The sequence below is a fragment of the Canis lupus genome, chromosome 16 (assembly GCF_011100685.1).
Source record: "Canis lupus familiaris isolate Mischka breed German Shepherd chromosome 16, alternate assembly UU_Cfam_GSD_1.0, whole genome shotgun sequence".
Taxonomy (NCBI): Eukaryota; Metazoa; Chordata; class Mammalia; order Carnivora; family Canidae; genus Canis; species Canis lupus.
Window position 1 is genome coordinate 16,630,947 of NC_049237.1, and position 17,298 is coordinate 16,648,244.

Consider the following 17,298-nt stretch of genomic DNA (forward strand, 5'->3'; position numbering starts at 1 on the left):
CAAGAGTGCCTTTCTGTCTTCCTTTAATGCTAGTTCATAACGCTGTTGCATATGCCACTACATTTCTGGGATGGCAAAACCTTGAACATTAGAAATATACCCTATCACACAGTTAAGACTATCATACAATTGAACAAGGTAAAATGTATTCCCTTTGTTATTTGCCAAACTCATTTGGTCCCATTAAACCATAGGGAATGCTCCACTCTTGGAGCCTTTGTCAACTCCATTCCTACTCCAGACAGTGGCTTTGTCGGAAAGACATTCACAGAGAGCCTTAGTTGGTACATCCCAGCTTTGGCCCAATTTGTATAGAACTTCTCTTTTGCTGACAGCGTAAATTTTGGTGCTGCTACCTCGCTTGGTTGGGTTCCCGAGTTTCTGATGTCCAGTCCACTTCCCATGGTGGTGCAGTCCAGTTCTCTAGGCCAGCCTTCTGGTTTGTGCCAGTCAGTTCTTTTGTCACTTGGAGACAGGCCCTCCTCCTTGCTCCTGATTTTGCCTTGTTCATGTCCCTCCTCTCCTATGGCTCTGGCCTACAGCTCTCCTGACACTTCTTGGATTGTGTGCTTTGTTGATAAATGTATGTTCTAAGAACTGTTTAGCTGGGACCAGGGAAGAAGGAACTAAATTTCTATCTACCCTGTGTGAACACACTCCCAAATGTCTAAAGTACTTCTTTTGGGTTAGAGGGATGGCTGTTGTGTTCACCCTGGTGAAGGTAGCTAGAAAGGGAAAATATATTTAATTCACAGAGATAATGAGAACACAAGGGAAAAGAACACATGGAAAGGAATAAAAGGAATGGGGGATACTTAGGGTAGGACCACCAGACCTAGCCTATGCTGGAGAAAATATAAACTAGTTTTTACAGCAGAAAACGACTTATCTATCATGCTCACTCAGTCAACAATTGAGTGGTGATCCGGGGCCAAATATCCTTCTAGGTGCTGGGATGCAGCAGACAAGGGAGCAGGAAAACATCCCTCCCTTCATGGAGCTTGTATTGAGATAATACATATAACATCCATGTAATGAAAAAAGGACCAGTTTATATAATCTCTTTATACATATGTACTTAGCAAAATACTCTATAGAATCTATTGTTAGAACAACATGGGAAAACCCAGGCTCATCTATTAATAGGTGACCAGGGTAACCTGATTGAGCCTCTAAAAAGTCAATCTGACAACACAAAATAAGCACCACATTATGATTATGTTCTTGGCCCATATGTATACCTTACCTGCTTCTAGAAAGTAATGAAAAATGATTATAATTAACCCATGAATCTATTAAAATTAGTGCAAAATACAAAATTGAAATCTGTAGCAGAAGGAAAGAAATTCTGGTATAAAGTATCATTTTGAAATAACTTTTTCTAGTTTTGAAATTTGAGAATAACTTTTTTTTTTTTGGTAAGCATAAAGGAGGATGTTGTAAATATCAACTTTGCCAAAAGTTGAAAAGAAAAAAACAAATGTTGTTAAAGTCATGAATGTAATGTTAGGTCTTAGTTTTCTTTTTTTCTCCTGGGGGGGGGGGTGCGGCACGAGTACAGGCATGCAGGGAAAGAGAGGGAGAGGGAGAAAATCCCAAGCAGACTTCCTGCCCAGTGGGGAGCCCCAGGTCAATCTCGACCTTGAGATCATGACCTGAGCTGAATCCAAGAGTCAGGTGCTCAACAGACTGAGCCACCCAGGTGCCCCTAAAGTCTTAGTTTTTTAATGTAAGTGTTGGTTCAGTTACCAGATAATAATGTGGATAAGTCTTAGAAATATTGTAGTATGTTGCTTAAACAACTTCTTTTGTATATTGACTCTAGAATAGAAATCCAATGAACATCCAAGTATAGCTGTGATTGAAAGGAAATCCGTATTAGCCTATAGGTGGCAATTTTCTGTTTCATGTGGAAACTTAAAAACCTGATTTCTGTTTTGGAGCTAGCTGAGAAGTATCTGCTAACCCATTCAAAGCTTTTCTCAAAACATAGTTTTTGGTATGATCAAATGCTGAGACATGCCTTTAAAGTAAGCCTGGGAATTCTCTAATTAAAGCATACTTCTAGGAATGTAGCCTAAGACACAATGGCTTGAAATTATGCCATTGTGCTCCCATTATGTTTCACACACCATAATAAGTACTCTGTCTTGATTATCTCATTTCATCCACACATAAGATAGGCCCTATTGTTATTGCCATTTCATAGATGAGAAAACCAAAGTTAGAATTTGTCTAGGGTTGGGGTTGCCAGTTTTAGCAAACAAAAAATACAGGACACTGTTTTTAAAATTTGAATAAGCAATATTTTATTAGAAGTATATTTCATATATTCCCTGGAACCTACCTATGCTACAAAATTGTTTCTCTGAAATTCAAGTTTCAGGCCATCCTGTATTTCATCTGGTAACTTTAGGGACAAACCAGTACAGACCAGAGTAGCAGAACCAGCCCAATCTCAAAGGCTGTGGGCTTAACCACAACGTTAGGCTGCAAAAAGCCTGTAGTGTCATTCTTCATAACAGTAAAACTGGAGCGAACCCAAAACCTCAATTGCTAGAATTATACCATTATACATTAATTTGATGGAATAGCATATAAACCCGTTAAAAATAACAGCTAGGAAAATAATTCTATTCCAGCCCATCAGAATGGTAAACATTTGCATATCTGAAGCTATGGCGGCCCCCCGGGTGGCTCAGTGATTGAGAGTCTGCCTTTGGCTTAGGGGTGACCCCGAGGTCCTGGGATCGAGTCCCGCATCAGGATCCCCGTAGGGAGCCTCCTCCCTCGGCCTATGTCTCTGCCTCTCTCTCATGTAAGGCTGAAGTTGAGCATCTTTAACATGTGCAAGCCCACTTGTCCTTCACAAGGCCTTTTCCTACGAGGACAACCCCCCCCCACGTGCCGGTCCCACACCCTCAGGGCCGCCACCAAGCCGGGAACCCCCGGGCTCTCTGGGGCACGTCGACGCCGCGGGGCGCCCCAGCCAGGCGCGGACGGTGACGTCACCCGAGTGCGCGGGGCGGGGCCTTCCGTCACGTGGCCCCAAGGGCACGCGCGCTCGGTCCGGGACTGCGGCGCGGGCACTGGGTGAGCCCGTGGCCGCCACCGCGCGCGCTGCAGCGGTTCTTCCCGGGCTGCTCCGCTCGCCGTGGCTCATGCGGCTCGGACCCGGGCTGTGGCGGGAGGGAAAATGCCACGGCCCGAGTCCCAGAAGGCCGGAGTCCTGCGCTGCCGGCGTCGGGGTGAGTAGCGCGCGGCCCGGCGCGGCGGGGTCTGAGCCCGCGCGGCCTCCGTCGTCCCCTCTGCGCCTCAGGCGAGCGGCTCCGGCGCGCGGCCCCGAGACCCCGAGAGCTGACGGCGGTGCCCGGCTGCAGAGTCCGACCGCGCGAGCACTGCCCCCGGGGACTGGGTGTTGACGCAGTGACCGCCCCGGGGCCCGGCGAGCTCCTGCGGGCGGCGGCGGAGGTCGCGGAGCCGTGGGCCCGGGGCTCCCGCCGCTGTTTCCCTTAACGAGAGCCGGAGCCCCGCGGCTCGGTCTTCCAGGAGGAAGTGGTGCGGCAGCAATGGTAACGGACCCGCTCAAACGCGGAGAGGAGAGGAGTGGAGGATGCACCGCGTCGGTCCTCCCTCCTCCTCGGCCCCCCCTCCCTCCCTCCCCCCCACCCCCATCCAGGCAGCTCATATTTCTCGGGAAGGATCAACAACTTATATTTATGCTTGTTGACCGGGGCCACACGCGGCATTTGGTTAACGTGCCGCCAGGTCCTTTTCTCTTTCTGTTGGAGAAATTGGGTTATTTGTCTTGTACAGTGTCCCACGTTCTTAAATTCTGTGCCGTTTGGATAAATCTAAAAATAGCAAGTCCCTGTCCTCCAGTTCGGAAAGACTTCAGTGAGGAATACAGATATACTCGTGATAGACCAGTTGTCCCTTATTTTCACCATCAAAGAAAATTTGGGTCAGCATATTTATTTATTTACTTAGAAAGCAGTTGTGTGGTTTGTTGGTTTTCCTAATATAAAATGAAATTATGACTTGGAATATGTTTTTCGTGGTACTACTATGCACTCTCCTCTCCCAAATCACAGGTTTGGGCCTGACTTTTCAGTGTGTTTGACTCCACTCAACTTCCCGTTTATCTAGAAATTTGGGTGTGGGAATCTACCCTGCCTTAAGAAAAGTAGGAAAAAAACCCTCTCTCTCCACCCTCAGTATGTATCAGTTGAGCTTTACAAGTTCAAGGTGGTGAAAGAGGAATCCGCAATTTTCACATCTATCGACAATTTCAGTCCTGTTTGTTCCTTGCAATTTGGGTTGTACTTAGTTTTTTTAGTTTAGTGTTTTTTTACTTTTGTGTGTGTGTATGTGTGTGTGCGGTAAAATCTACACAACATGAAATTTATCATTTTAACCGTTTTTTAGTGCACAATTCAGCTACATTAAGTACTTTCACAGTATTGTGTCATCACCCCACTACTTCCAAAACGATTTAGTCACTCCAAGCAAAAGCTCTGGAACCATTAAGCAATAACTTCCCATTTCCCCCTTCTCCCAGGCCCTGTCTCTCTGAATTTGACTGCTCTAGATATCTCATGCATGTGGAGTCATACAATATTTGTTCTTTTGTGTTGGGCTTTTTTCATGTAGTGTTTTCAAATTTCATACATGGTGAGCCTCTAACCTTTCACATTTTTTAAAACTTCTTTCTTAAGACCTTCATGCCTAGCAGTGGCTACATCTGATGGCCCCACCTCAACTCCTGCTGGCTTGACCTCTAAATCTTTGTGACACCTTATGTTGTTGGTCAGTACACCCTCTTATAAGGTCTCAATTTTGTGATCTTTCTCACGTCCTTTATAAGCACTTCCTTTTCCACAGGTTTTTTTTAAACATACATGTCCCCAGAGATTCGGTTCTTGCCCCCCAATCCATTACTTAAGCCCTCTTCTATTATTTCTGTGGAACTTGAACTAAAATTTTGGTGTTCATTTTTACTTTACTCTTTGAGGCTTAGATTTGAATTTCAAGTTTTTTCAATTTCTTTCTTTTGAATTTCTTTACAGTGCAGCATATCCAAAACAAAATTCCTTTTCTGCTAATCCTCTCAAGCGTGGTCTCCCCCTGCTCCCTGTCACCAAGACTTGAAAGCTGGGAGTTGTTTTGTTCCCTTTCTCCCTTAGGGACTCATGTCCTGTCGAAGTGACAAGTGCAGACGAAGTGACAAGTGCAGACGGTTCTGTCTCTGACCCTCCCTGCCACTCACTTCCACAGCTCTGGATGGAGCCATGATTGCCTCTTTTTTTTTTTTTTTTTGTCTAATTGGCTTTGTTAAACGAGTCATGAATTGGGCAGCATCTCATCCAGCAAAGAGGGGAGCTCCCCATGATTGCCTCTTATTGGAATTTTTCTTTCCTTTTTTTTTTTTTTTTTAAAGATTTTATTTATTTATTCATAGAGGCACAGAGAGAGAGAGAGAGAGAGAGAGAAGGAGGCAGAGACACAGGCAGAGGGAGAAGCAGGCTCCATGCAAGGAGCTCGACGTGGGACTCGATCCCGGGCTGCAGGCGGTGCTAAACTGCTATGCCACTGGGGCTGCCCGAATTTTTCTTTTTTTAAAGATATTATTTATTTATTCATATGAGAGAGAGAGTCAGAGACACAGGCAGAGGGAGAAGCAGGTTCCCAATGTGGGACTTGATCCCAGGACTCCAGGATCATGCCCTGGGCCAATGGCACGCTCTAAACCACTGAGCCACCCAGGCTTCCCTTACTAGAATTTTTCTAACTGGACTTACTGGTTCTAGCTTTTTTTTTTTCCTCTGTCCCAAACCATTTTATACACTACTGCTAGAATTTTCTTAAGATACACTTGCTTAAAGACGCTAGTTTTATTTTGCATGCAGAACAAGTTAATTCTCATCCTCAGAGTCAGAGCCCCAGCCTGTCTTCATAGAAGTAATTGCCTTCCAGCAGTCTTAACCAGCCAATCTATTCGTTACAGTGAGTTCTACTTGCTCTTCTATTTGGAAAACTAAAAACAAATACGTGTTGCAATTTTCCAAGACTTGAACTTTCTCCTTGAAATTTTTCAGCATTTGGCCATTGAAAGCTAATTTTTTAAAGCCAAGCTTAAACATCAGCTTCTAAAAGAAATTTTCTTCAAGTTTTTCATAGTCTTTTTTTCATGTGTGACCCCACTTGTCTTACTTCCTGTTGGTTAATTTGAAGCAAATCTCAGGTGTCATAGGATTAGATTATTTTAGCTGTATAAAAAAATTCATTCTGACTTCTAGTCTTTCTCATTTTTAAAGATTTTATTTATTCTATTCTAGAGAGAGAATACATGTGTGTGCATGGGCATAAGGGGAGAGTGACTAGAGAGGGAGAGGGAGAATCCCAAGCGGACTTCCTGCTGAGCGTGGAACTCAACATGGGGCTCAATCTCATGACCCTGAGATCATGACCTGCCTGAAACCAAGGGTCGGACACTTAACCAACTGAGCCACCCAGGTGCTCCGCTAATCCCTTATCTTCATCTATTTGTTTATTCTTAAAGATTTTATTTATTTATTTGGCAGCGCGCACAAGCACGGGGAGCGGGAGAGGGAGGAGCAGGTTCCCTGGGATCATGACCTAAGTGGAAGGCAGATGCTTAACTGATTGAGCCACCCAGGCAGCCCTCTCTGGTCTTTTTTTTCTTTTTTCTTTTTTCTTTTTTTTAAGATTTTATTTATTTATTCATGAGAGAGAGAGGGGCAGAGACACAGGCAGAGGGAGGAAGCAGGCTCCTAGCAGGGAGCCCGATGTGGGACCTGATCCTGGGTCTCCAGGATCACGCCCTGGGCCAAAGGCAGGCGCTAAACCGCTGAGCCACCCAGGGATCCATAAATTTTCTTTAAAACAAGGCTTCATGTGTGTCTCTAACCTTTACTCTTCACTGGTAGAGACCTCCTATGCCACAGAGGATAGCACCACTCAGTTGTTTGTGAGGTGTGCCTCTGGGGACCCCCCCAAATTTATTGAAAATTTGTGGTACTTGTTAATGCTCCCAGTGGTGCAAACAAACCTTAATCAGGGCATCCCAAATCTACGTGACCCTGTTAGATCTCCTGCCTCTCAATTCCCCTACTTGGGAGAGCCATCGCTGAGGGAGCTCCCTCCACCTGTGACAACACTGGAGATGGCAACATCCTAGCCCACAACATCACAGGACCCAACCTTATATTGAGTACTGCCTCCACAGCCTTCCAGTAAGGAGAGATGACACCAAGGAGACATAGTGGCTGTTGATGGCAAGCACTTTCTAGGATTTGGATGCTGAACTGACTGCTTGTGACAGTCCCATTGAATGACATTTTGCAGCGCTATATGTGTACCATAGGACACTTTCACTACTGCAGTGCTTGCTGCTCAAATGTGAGATGGTACTTGGATTGCCATGCTGCTCTCCACTGCACCTGTAAGCTTTGAAGGCCAAGACGTGTGTTGAGTCTCACAACTTTTAGAGGACGCCTTTAAACCCTTTGCTTAGTTGTTTGCCTTTTCTGTACCCATTGGACTGGCCCATGTTGGATCCTACTGAGAATTAGTGAATTTAATTTCTTTTGGGAGGCCCCCTTAACAGATACAGGTGCTGCCACTACCACAGCATCCACAGCATCCCCCTCTATGCCCTCCAGAACCACAGCTGCAGGAGCACTTCCCTGTGCCACCCCAACGGGGCCCTTCCCCATGATCACCACTCAGGGCTCTACAATTCTGCTGTTCACGCCCTCCCATAGACTTAATATTTTTATATAGTAGGCTGAAATTGAAGCTCATTTCTTGGGCCACCGTAATTCCTGGGCATGTTTCCAGAGTTAGTGGCCTAGTGGCTGATTTATTGACCCTGTCCCATTTGCTCAACAGAAGGTACCTCACATGTCCCTGCAGCTTACATGGCCACTCTGTGATGTTTAGTGGCTCCCATGCAGGATACTTTGCAATGCAGTTTGTGGCATCTGGCTAGAAACCCCCACGTGCCCTTTATAATCCTCCATATCCGGCCCGGCAGCAGCACTACACAGATGAATATGACCCTCACCTCATCCCAATGAACATAATCCCCAGTCTTGGGCTAGGTGATCTAGCCATCCAGGGGGATCCCCAACTGATTTCAGCTTCCTTGATCAAGCATTTGGTGTTCACTGTGGGCCCAGTGCCTTGGAGCCTTCACACGTCTGTGTACTTCTCTTTCTGTCAACCCCTAACACATGCCAGCCCCCAGGTAGTCCTGTCTGTTCATACCAATGTACTTTAATCTCCCTGGGACCACCCTTAAAAATTGCTGAACAGGACCTCCGATCTGCCTCATGTCAGAAGTGTATGGTGGTATTCATCCTCACCATATTAGGAGTCTGCCGCTACCCCTCAGATGGACTAAGCTAGTTGCCACTGTATTGGATGTACAACAACAAATCAGTAAGGCTGAACAGGTACAAGTAATCCATGATCTCACCCAGGGCTTTTTTTTTTTTTAACTTTTATATGAAGAATTTAATTATCTATACATGTAACTAATTCAAAGGGTCGTATTACAGTTGTTAAAGCCGCAGGTTTGTATATTTATATTTCTTACATTCATATCCATGAAAATACTGAAGTCACTCATGGTTGTTAATGAGGTATTAATTTAACCTTTATCCGAGGGCTTTTATTTTCTCCGCTGAATCCCAGCAATTGGAGAGAATGGTTACAGACAGGATTTTAACTTTTGTCTATTGATATTGCCGATTGGTATTTTTGCTTCGCACAGATGTTTCATGCACTGAGTGACCTTTTAACCATTCAGTGGCTTTTACTATCTCCACTGTCCAAATAGTGCCTATGATTTTCTCTAAAGATTGATTTCTGGGCATCACGGGATCAACTGTGATGAGAAAAACAACTTTTGAGAAAAGCACCTTTTAGGGAAAATTGTTTTTTGTGTTTCTGAGGTGCTGCCTAGGCATTTTACATTTAGGATAACCCTACTCATACCCAGAGTCTGGACATTTAAGTAAGGCCTTGAGTTGAGGATGTCCACCACAAGTTCCTGCTTTGTGTTTCCCGGAGCATGATTTAAAATAACCACTTCAAGTGAACCTGGGAGAAGTTAGCGACCTCTGCCACAACCACCTTATAAATAATAGCTGCTTGCTATCCCACTTTCTTCTGCTCCCTGGTAACCTGAGATGTAGGACTGCCGTTTCCCCAGCTCATTGCTCTCCACTTGTGCTTGCTCTCTCTTTCTCAGATAAATAAATAAAATCTTAAAAAAAAAACAAACCCTGCACCTTCATTCCAAAGGATGCTGGGGGGTTTCACATCCCTGAAATGAGAGCTCTGGTGCTGAGGAAATGATCTGCTGCCCCGCCCCCTCATTCCTAATTCTGTACTCCAGCTCCACTTCTCAGCACACCATGTAGTCCTTGGCTTTTGGCCCTCTTCCAGGTTTTGAAAGCCAGAATAGCCGGTTGAGGGATCCCTGGGTGGCGCAGCGGTTTGGTGCCTGCCTTTGGCCCAGGGCGCGATCCTGGAGACCCGGGATCGAATCCCACGTCGGGCTCCCAGTGCATGGAGCCTGTTTCTCCCTCTGCCTATGTCTCTGCCTCTCTCTCTCTCTCTCTCTGTGTGTGTGTGTAACTATCATAAATAAAATTAAAAAAAAAACAAATAGCCGGTTGAGTTCCTCTTACATTGCATCATTCTGATCTCATTTGTCTCCTCCTTCCGCATTTAAGGACCCTGAGGTTACACTGGGTCCATCCAGATAATCCAAGACAATCTATTTTAAGGTCAGGTGATTAGCAACTTTTAATTCCAGGGATATGGTTATCACTGGGGGACCATTATTTTACCTCCACATAACAAATCAGTCATACTTCTTGTAAAGAAATTTTTGGTGGTTTACGATGTGTTTTTTAAACTAGTTAGTTTGAATCTGCCTTCATGTAACAGTGTATTGCAGACAGTGTTGTACAGGTACCTCATTAATACTGACCATTCAGTTTTTCCCCTCCCATCCCTGTGACATTGTTGTCATTCATTCACTTACCAGTATGCTAGGATCACTCCGTGTATTGTGACATATGTTACTTTGAACAGTTTCTTTTAGCTCAATTAAAAATAAGAAAAATCGGGCAGCCCCGGTGGCGCAGCGGTTTAGCGCCACCTGCAGCCCAGGGTGTGATCCTGGAGACCCTGGATCGAGTCCCGCATCAGGCTCTCTGCGTGGAGCCTGCTTATCCCTCTGCCTGTGTCTCTGCCTCTCTCACTCTGTGTGTGTCTCTCTCATGAATAAAAAATAATTAAAAAAAAATCTCATTGTTTTCTTCTCCTAAGTTCTTTGTGTAGATCCAAGTTTCTTTTCTTTTTTTTTTTTATTTGTTCATGACAGAGACACAGGCAGAGGAAGAAGCAGGCTCAATGTAGGGAGCCCGATGTGGGACTGGATCCCGGGACTCCAGGATCAACCCCTGGGCCAAAGGCAGATGCTCAACCGCTGAGCCACCGAGGCATCCCATAATGTCCTTGTTTTTATCTGCCCTTTTGACTTTGGGATTTTCTGAGTACCCTTATCCCGAGAGTCTGCATCTTGCAGCTCTTTCAGCTGTAACCTACCTTGATTATATTTGGAGCCTGTTGGTGTGGTGGTCACGTTTTAGGGAGGGTGAGAGTTCTATAATATGCAGATATGTCCTTCCCAAGTGTTTGCCAGTGGTGTAGCTTTCTCCCCCTGCAGCCTACTCCCTCCCTTGCTGTGGGAGTTCCCAGCCTGTTTCCTGGAAGGCTAGTAAGGGCTGGAGTGAGAGAATGTGCTTTCCCAACTCTAAGAAAGCTCTGACAGTTGTCTTCCCCTGGAGCCAATGCCTTTGCCTTGGAGACAGCTCCAAGGCGTTTCACAATGATTACTCTTCCCCCTCCCCCTGTCAGAGTCAGAGGGGACCTTTCTGTATCTCCACCTTCACTGCGAGGACCTGGTAGGGTTCCTGGAGGTGAAGCCCACGAAGTCTGTGGGCCTCCGCCTCAACTGCTTCCCCGGAGTTTTTCACTCTCATGCCAGGTCACACAGTCTGCAGTACCAGTTTGTGGCTCTAGCTTCTGTTCCAGGTAAGAAGGTTTTAGCTGTGTGTCTCTAGGTTTGGGATGGCAGTTTACCCTGTAACTGCAGTTCTTTGATGGTCAGAAGTGTCATTGATTTTCAGTTTGTCCAGCTTTTTCTTGTAAGAATGGGAGTGATGGCTTATAAGTTTTCATGTTGGAACTGGAAGCAGAAGTTACTCTTTTTAACTTTGGATTTATGACTTGTTATCTTAAGTGAACTAACTATATGCATAGATCCAGGACTCTGGTATTATATCTAGATTTGATTATACAGACTACATTTGATATTTCATATTTATCACTTAGTTAATAATGATTTCAAGCTATACTGCCCAAGAGCTTTTGCTTTCCTTAGAAAAGCTTATCACTTTCAAATGTTCTTTTCTTGCAACTATAAAAAATATCTTGCAGCTTTTCAGAAAAACTTTTCATATGCACTATTTTGCATTTTATAGGCAGTGAAAGCTATGCAGGCCCTGTCTTTATTAAATTTTCTACCTAGAAATAAAAAATTAGTATATATAAGAATTTGTCAAGCTGTTTCTTTTCTCCTGAAACTTGATTTTATTAGTATGGGTTTCTCCAGAAGCAGATCCTGAGATAAAAATTTAAATTCACCTTATTTTATTTGTGAGGTAATCTCAGGACACACCAGTAGCAGAAGAGGAAGTGAGAGAGATAGGAGAGTAAGTTAGAAAAAGGTACAGATTTCAAGCTATTTTCTACTGTGGGCAACTAAAGCTGACTCATACTGGAGAACTCTGAGAGCCGGTGTAGAATCCAAATGTCAGAGTTACCTCCAGGGCAAGCATGGAAGGGAGCTGAGATATTTTTCCCCACCGTTGTTGAAGGCTGCCCGAAGGAAGGTACATGTTCCCATATACTTTTGGGTCTGCCCTGTATATGGGCAGGTTGGTTCCAGGGGCCAGAGATGCAGATGCTGGTAGTTGGAAGTCAGACCTGTGCAGGATGGTAAGACTTGGGACGATGTGCAAATGACAGTGTCTGCTGTAGTGATTTCCCATGGCTTGATCCAACAGGATGAGCTGTGGTATAAATTGGCCATTTGCCCCATTGATTAGTTGGTTTGTCAGCTTTCTAAACCCCTTGAGGTGGCAGATTGCACTCCGAAATGAGTTCTCTGAAAAAATGCTCAAGATTCTGTCACATGATTTTTTCATGTTCTCTTTTTGGTGATACCTAGCCTTGTTCACTTTGAAATAGAATAGCAGTAGCTTAGACCCTGGCCTTGTGCTTCTGGTAATGGTAGATGGGGGATCCTAGTCCAAACCAGTCAATGCTGAAAAGCGTCAGAGAATTCACAAGATAGTAAAGAATTACTGGATTGAGATTGGGAGATAATAGAAATCCAGAGAGATGAACACCTTGCTTGGGGCTGCTCTTGTCCTTGGTATTTGCTATACTATGGAAAGGCCAAGCAGTGTATTGACATACACAGTAGGGGAAGAGAAGTTGGAGTCCAGGGTGAGGATCCTGGTGAATCTTGAAAGGCTGTAGGCTGAAATTCAGGTGGACTGAGTGTATACCATGCTTGCTTGAAATGAAATTCTGTGTCGTGTGGGGAGTTTAGTATACCTCCTTTCTCAGATTGCTGGTGGTGGTAGACACTTAACAGAAGCAAATGAAGATGCTCTCCAGAGGAAGATAACATCTTAAGTCTCAGGTTGTTTCTGGGATGATTTTTCAAATAGAGCCCCCACAAAATCAAATCAGCGTAACCAGGTGCACCAGAAGACAACCTGAACAAGAACCCACACAAGCAACAGGCAATAGAAACAGCCACGTTATTAGATGCTGGAATTAGCAGACCGACTATAAAATATTGTTTAGGATGTTTATGGAGATAAAAGCTGAACTTGAACATCTCCGTAAGGAATCAGCAAAGGGACAGAACAGATTTGAAAAAGACATGACTGAATACTAGATCTAAATACAAAAACTCAAATTGAGGATTCAGTGGATTAATAGATTAGAAAAGTAATGAACTGAAAGATCAGAAGAAACTTCCTTGAATGAAGTATGAGAGAGGAAGATTCTGGAAAACTGAAGATTGTAAGAAATATGTAGTGAGAAAGTGCAACGTGTGTTTGGAATCCTAGCAGAGGAGAATAGAGTAGGGGAATATTTGAAGAGAAGATGGCTGAGAACTTTGAAAACTGGCAAGATACCAGTCCATGGAGTAAACAGATCCCCAAGTGGGAGATAAGGTGTTTTTAAAAAAGTTTTCTGCTTGTAGGTCATAGTCTAGGATTCATTTTCCTTAGAGTAAGTTTGCTTGCTTGCTGCCTGCCTGCTGTCCTTCCTCCCTTCCTCCCTTTCCAACTTTAGCAGTAGTTTTCAGCATTCTGCTGAGGATAAATGTTTCTCTCACATGAAGAATTACATGGTCTTTTATTACTTTTATTTAATTTATTCTGGGGTTCCAAAGATTTTGATTAGAAGAAAAGATAAAACTGCTATTTGGATTGAAATCCATGGAGATAAGAAAATATGATCAACAAGATAAGCTTTCCAGGCTTAAAGAAATGATTCTGTAATGCAGGAAATTCAGACAGGAATGTCAGGTGGGAACAAGAGCCTCTCCCCAGCCCTTCTGTGTTAAGGTCACAGGTAGTTCCTCCCCTATTTGCCCTGGACCCCCTTATCTGAAAGCCTCTCCCAGGTGAAGGGCATGCTCACCTCAGGAACAGAAGTGTGCTTGGGGTGCCAGCGAGGGCTCTTTTTGGAGAACAAGGGGGGACTAGTACTACTCACAGACACCTGGACATACGATTGTTTTAGGTAACTCCAAGGGCAGGGGGTACCCATATCTTTAATCTTGTGGGAAACATAAATTTATGTTTAAGTAAGTTACTGGATGACTTCTATTTTTTAAAGGATGCCAACCAGGAGATCACTGGCCTCTTCTTACAGGTGGTATAACAAAATGCTTAAGGACATGGGTCTGACCTCAGATGACCTGGATTCAGATCTCAGTTACTCCCCTTCCTAGCTGCATGTTCTTAAAGCAAGTTACTAATTACTCTAAGATCAAGAGGAAAAAAGATTTGTTTTTTCTCTCTCTGTTTTACATTCAGGACTAGTATTTTGTTCTGTTTTTGTTGGTTTTGATTTGCATACTTGTCTACGTAAGCTACTTTGTCAGCACTGTCCACTCCAGGAGACTCCCGACACACTAGCAGAGTGACACACTCACTAGTCGTGGTTTAAGGCGAGTCAGCTCTCCTCATACTCCTTGGTCCAGAAACGAAGCTGGCTGTAGAAGGCCATGTGGATCGTGGGTACACAGATGCCTCTTTATAGCGGGTATGTTTAAAGCCATTTAGTTCCTTAGTTATTTGGATATCTCAGAACGCTTACCTTCTAGTAACCATCCTTTTTCCTGTTCACTTATTTCATTTTCATCTGATGTACTTTGGGTTTAATTCTTTTTATGGGCATAAATGGGAACAAGAAATAACAGTTTTCATAATTGTGGGGGCTGCGTATTCATTCTATACACCCCTGAGGAGTTGCAGTCTAGAGGCTAATCAGCTGAACTTCTGCAGTTTTTAAATTTGACTTTCTTTAGGTGGGGAGGGGGGGGGACATACCTTGCCACGCTTTTGTTTCCTCCCTGGCTGATACATCTATTTATCTGCCTAGTTTCTGACTGCATTTGATTTTATGACTCCTGCATTAATGTGATACCGACTCTTTGTTGGGATTGAGGAAAAGCTGCTGTCAGGGCATTTCCTGATTGCATCTGCTGATCTTGATCAGATACATGGGGCCAGAAATGAATTCATTAAAATATGAGAGATCATAATAAACTATAACTATATACAGTAGAGTATGTAGTTAGATCTCGACTTTCATAATGCCCTGACATATGTGTATGTTGTGCAGGCCCCTCATGAGGCTATGGGCATTTTCTCCCCATTGTCTTCCCCAAGCCTTAACCAGGGAGAGCTGCTACTTTCTACTTGGGCATTTGATCAGAGAGTATATTAAAGCATAATGGTCAGCCTCTGACCAAGCAGGTGTTCCAAGATTGGTTTACATGCTTTGTCATATTAGCTGTCCATTTAGTTTCCTTTTCCTTCTTTCCTGTTTAATTAAATTTGGTGCTTTCTCCCATTAACATTACCATGTGGTTTTCCTCTGCATTTGAAGTATAGTATATAGACAATAAACACTATGTTTGTTTATGTTCTCTTTGATTTTGTTATTGAGAGGAGATTCATAAATGCCTGAGGGATGTCAGGGTTATTCCTGGGAAAGCATATAATGTCTGGAATTTGCTCTGAACCTTTTCCTATTTCAGTAATCTTTCAGGTAGATAAGGAATGAGAAATGTTTTCTGTGTTGTCATCACCTGGTAATTTCACAGGAAAATCACAGTGGGAAGGGCACTGTTGTAAATCAACATTTGTACTCACATGACTGAGCTCACTTAAAATATGAATGTGTCTCTTATGGAAAAAGCTAATGGATGTTTGCTGTTTGACAACTTGAAATATAGAACAGACCAACAAGAAAATAGCCAGAAACTATGGAAAGGTAAATACTTGCCATACAAAAATAGACATTTTAGGGGCGCCTGGGTGGCTCAGTTGTTAGAGCATTTGACTTTGGCTCAGGTCATGATCTTAGGGTGCTGAGATTGAGCTGAGTCAGGTGCTGCACTCAGCAGGGAGTCTGCTTGTCCCCTTGTGCCTCCCCCTGCTCATGCGAGGCATGCTCACATGCTCACTCACTCGCTCTCAAATCTTAAACGTTATAAAAATTATTTTTTGTTGAAGGCAAACGAAAGCTGTGTTGTGTGTGAGTTAGGTACTATGATCTCATTACTCCTGTCATAACAGAAGTTGGACGTTGGGCAGATGAATTCAGACTAGTTAGAGATTGGCAAAGGAAAAAGTTTTTCCGATTGTGCTCCTAGAATACTTGTTCATTGTTTAAATTTTATTCTCAAGTTTTTGACAAATTAATGGAATTAAAATAGCTTTCCTTTTAATGTGCTAAAATATCCCCTTTTGCGTCTGAGGTTAAAAGGAAAGGCCATATTTTATTCAAAGCCTTAACACTTATTATTTTTTTTTTTAAAGATTTTATTTATTTATTCATGAGAGATACAGAGAGAGACATAGGCAGAGGGAGAAGCAGGCTTCCTGAAGGGAGCTCGATATGGGACTCAATCCTGGGACTCCGGGATCATGCCCTGAGCCAGAGGCAGATGCGCTTAACCACTGAGCCACCCAGGGTCCCCACGGAAAATGTTTTAAATAAAGGAAAGTTAACAGAAAATTATCGATGATGCCACTAAGCCAGTTCTATTGTTTATTTTTCTGCAATTGCCGATAACAGTGTAACATTTTAGATGGTATGAAAGATTCAAAATAAGTAGAATATATAAAAAAAAAAATTAGCAGGGTGAGATTTCAGGTAGGTTTTTTTTTCCTTTAACTTTATGTTTTCTGATTTTTTTTCTTTTTTTTATGATAGTAGCAGAGCTAAAAATATTCCCACTACATTGCATGATGTCTAAAATACAGAGTTTTAATGTGTTCCCAGGGTTAGTCTTTTCTTGAGGATTATTTAATGATTTTCAGAAGCAAAATGTACTGTTTAGTGCATCTAATAGGCTATGACTAAAGATTAATGGAATGGTTTAAAGTATCATGTTAAGTGACATTGTGTAACAGGCATTGTCTTAGTGAACCTTACGTAATTTAACTACTTTATGGAACATAGTTTAGTAGCTGGTGTGTATCGCGTTCTTTGTTAGTAGAAGAGGACTATGGAAAACATCTCAAAATGGGTTTTCTTAGCTCAGACAATTGTGCTATTGAGAAATACTCCTCACTGTAATTGATAATGATGCTAGAGTTTTTAATTTTGTTTTGATTTTATTTATTTATTAGAATGTATGTGCACGGGATCCCTGGGTGGCGCAGCGGTTTAGCGCCTGCCTTTGGCCCAGGGCGCGATCCTGGAGACCCGGGATCGAATCCCACGTCGGGCTCCCAGGGCATGGAGCCTGCTTCTCCCTCTGCCTGTGTCTCTGCCTCTCTCTCTCTCTCTCTCTCTCTCTCTCTCTCTCTGACTATCATAAAAAAAAAAAAAAAAAAAAGAATGTATGTGCACGTGAGTGGTAGGAGGGGC

At 43.4% G+C, this 17,298-nt stretch overlaps 1 protein-coding gene across 7 annotated transcripts in view; it reads left to right on the plus strand.

Moving 5' to 3' along the window:
• The first annotated feature begins 3,036 nt into the window (after positions 1-3,036).
• Positions 3,037-17,298, plus strand: part of GALNT11 (polypeptide N-acetylgalactosaminyltransferase 11) — a 50,478-nt gene continuing 36,216 nt past the window's right edge. For 5 of the 7 annotated variants that reach the window (XR_005371350.1, XR_005371351.1, XM_038559775.1 and 2 more), the window contains exon 1: positions 3,037-3,248. The gene's annotated coding sequence lies outside the window, so the exon portion shown is untranslated. Of the gene's footprint in view, positions 3,249-3,371; positions 3,573-14,305; positions 14,458-17,298 lie in introns of those variants that run through there. The other 2 variants (XM_038559778.1, XM_038559776.1) reach the window with 2 other exon arrangements.